Genomic DNA, 667 nt, shown 5'->3' with positions numbered 1-667 from the left:
GTGTTTTATTGATCGTTTGGTTGGCGTTTTTTTAGTTTGTTTTATTCTTTAAGCAACAGGTCTTGGGCTGCCGTGGATCAGAACCGTGTGTGTCCTGGCAATGCCTGCCTGTCCCACAGCAGTGATACCATTTGCAAGCCCTTCACTTTCTGAGGAAACCCCTTTAAATAACCATAAAAAAACCCCAAAACATCACGAAAACAAAGGAAAGCCTGGGAGGCCCCGCGTTTCACAGCACGGCCCGGCGTGAGCCAGCCTTAAAAGAGTTTCAGGTTTAAGCGGGTGGATCTGGCGTTCAACTGCAACCTCCGAGCAGCTGTAGGAGATTATGAGCCTATGATTATAGTCGGAAATTATCTTCCAGTCACGAACAAACGCTTCCCAAACCCGCGGAGCTCCTGCAACCGCTGCGAGCGCAGCGCAACTCCCGCCGCTGACTGAGGGGAGAGACAACCCCTCAGGCCCCGCCCCCCGGGCCGCCGCCTCCACCAATCAGCGTCGAGGGGTGGAGCCACCGTAGGGGCGGAGCCCGGCGGGCGCGGGAAAACCCATCCCTCCCCGCGCGCTCCGCCGCCCGCTGTCCCTGCGGGTCCTGCCGCTGGCCCCGCCCCCCTCGCTCCCTATTGGCTGCGCACTCCCTGCCCGGGCCCGCGCGCCGCCAGTCCCG

This window comes from Calypte anna, chromosome 7, assembly GCF_003957555.1.
Source record: "Calypte anna isolate BGI_N300 chromosome 7, bCalAnn1_v1.p, whole genome shotgun sequence".
Classification (NCBI taxonomy): Eukaryota; Metazoa; Chordata; class Aves; order Apodiformes; family Trochilidae; genus Calypte; species Calypte anna.
Note: the sequence above shows the minus strand (reverse complement) of the source record.